Here is a 2433-nt window from a genome sequence, read left to right on the forward strand (position 1 = left end):
AATTTCTCCACCTGGGTTTTTGTTTTTCTTTTCCCCTTTGTTTTCTTGCTATGGCCGGCCAAAATGAAGAGAAAATGGTGGTGTGGGCTGATTTTTATAGTTAAATAATATAATAATCTAAACTTGCCACATGTCACTACATTATTCATCCATTTTTTTAAATTCTTATCTTTTAAGCTTTAAATCTCCACCACACATTATTCCTTCAAATATCCATAAATTAGATAAAATTCTCAGACTTATCCAAAGTCTTGGTGAAGTAATTTTTGAAATTTACAGTTTTGTCCCCGTAAAAGTCAAAAATTACATTTTTACCCCAAAAACTGAAAAATTGCCATAGACATATTTTTCATCCCTAATACTCATACCATTCTCCAATTTGTCAAATGTGATCTAAATTCTCTCAAAATCTCAAATTTTGTTCGCGATTGGAGAAATTACGATTTTGCCCCTACACTCCAAAAATCACCGGAATTAAACTTTTTCACTTCTAAACCTAAAATCATACTCCAATAAGTCAAATGGACCAAAAAAAATCTTTTTTAAAAATTCTCATTTTGTCACTAAGTGGCAAATGACCATTTTTACCCCTAGATAGTGAAAATTTCGGTTTAACTCTAAATTGATCCTCGAACTCCGAATTGCCATTTTGAGTCATCCCTGAACTGTGAAACTCTTAATTTCATATTAAAATTCCTATTTGAACTAGTTGAGGCTTAATCGACTTAATGATACCATTAGGGGCAATATCGTCTTTTAATGATTTTCTCAAACTTCCTAAATATGTAACCATTCTATTGAGCATTTAAATGACGTCGTAATTATTTTATAGAACAAGGTTTGACATTTAGTAATGGAGGTACCTGACCCAACAGAAAAAGACGACAATAAAGTTGTGAGTGGCTGTGACAAAGTATGCAGCGGAGTTGTCGTGGCTGTTGTTGCTGATGTTTGAGACATAGTGGTGGGCAGGGACAGTTTTTGTGATGGAAAGACATTGACAGGAGGATACCAAGTATGTGCATAGATATTATAAGAATTAGTGGCAAAAGTTTTAGACAAAGGAAATTCAGTTTCAATAAATCGAACATGACGAGAAATGTAGATCTTGTTTGTTATGATATCAAAACAAAGGTATGCACTTTGATTAAGTGAATAGCCAAGAAAAAGACACGGATAAGACTTGGGTTCGAGTTTATTGGAATTATATGGTTTTAACCAGGGAAAGCACAAACACCCAAAAGCTCGTAATTTGTCGTAATTGGGTTTTCTGTGAAACAATTTTTCATAAGGAGAAGAAAAAGTAATGATAGGAGTAGGAAAACGATTGATTAAGTAGAAAGCTATTTGAAAAGCATAAGACCAATATTTAGAAGGTAGTTTAGCTTGATGAAGAAGAGTTAATCTAGTGTCCACTATGTGTTTATGACGTCTTTCAGCAGTCCCATTATGTTGAGGTGTGTGATGTGGTGTTTTGAGGTGTTGAATACCCATTGTGCTTAAGAAATCTTTTAAAGCAGTATATTTTCCACCACCATTTGAGTAAACAGAGATAATGGAACGTTTAAAAATTTTTTCAACCATAGCCTTATATTGACGAAAGACAGTAAACATATTAGACTTTAGGCACAAGGGATATAACCAAAAATACTTTGTAAAGTGATCAACAAAGATGACATAGTAGTAGAATCCATCAACAGATTGAATAGGAGAAGGTCCCCAAATATTAGTGTAGATTAAATCAAGGGGCCCATTACTTTCTAAGGTTGATTCACCAAAAGGAAGACATTGGCCTTTATTACATAAATAGGAGTCACATAAAAGGTTTATGTGCAAAGGTGTTGAAAGTGAAACTAAACCAAAATGAACAAGAGATTTAATTGTTTTTAGAGATGGATGTCCAAGACGTCCATACCAAATCACTAGAGATGTTGAAGGAGTGGTGCTAGTAGAGCCACGGCTAAATTTTTAATTGCACCTTCTGTAGTCGGTCACTCATAAAGATCATGTCGATTCTTTGCGCGGAGTAGAGGTGTCCTTGTGCAAAGATCCTTGACAAGAAAATAAAAAGGAAAAAATTCAATAGAGGTTTGATTAGTTTAACAAAATTTAGCAACAAATATTAAGTTTTGTTTAATAGATGGGACACACAAAACATTAGATAAATTGAAAAAGGAAGGAAAGTAAATTGAGGTTGTGTGAGTTATTTTTAAACCTGAACCATCACCAATTTGAATGTCATTTGGGCCCTCATAAGGTTGATGAAGAGAAAGATTAGACATATTCGAGGTAACATGATGAGATGCACCTAAATCGACTATCCATTGAGTAGGAGCTGAAGAATAAGTGGTAACATGATGGGCAGAAGGACGTTGTGATCGAAGTTGAGGAAACAATTTAAAACATCTTTTGGCATCATGACTGCGCTTACTA

This window comes from Theobroma cacao, unplaced genomic scaffold (assembly GCF_000208745.1).
Source record: "Theobroma cacao cultivar B97-61/B2 unplaced genomic scaffold, Criollo_cocoa_genome_V2, whole genome shotgun sequence".
NCBI lineage: Eukaryota > Viridiplantae > Streptophyta > Magnoliopsida > Malvales > Malvaceae > Theobroma > Theobroma cacao.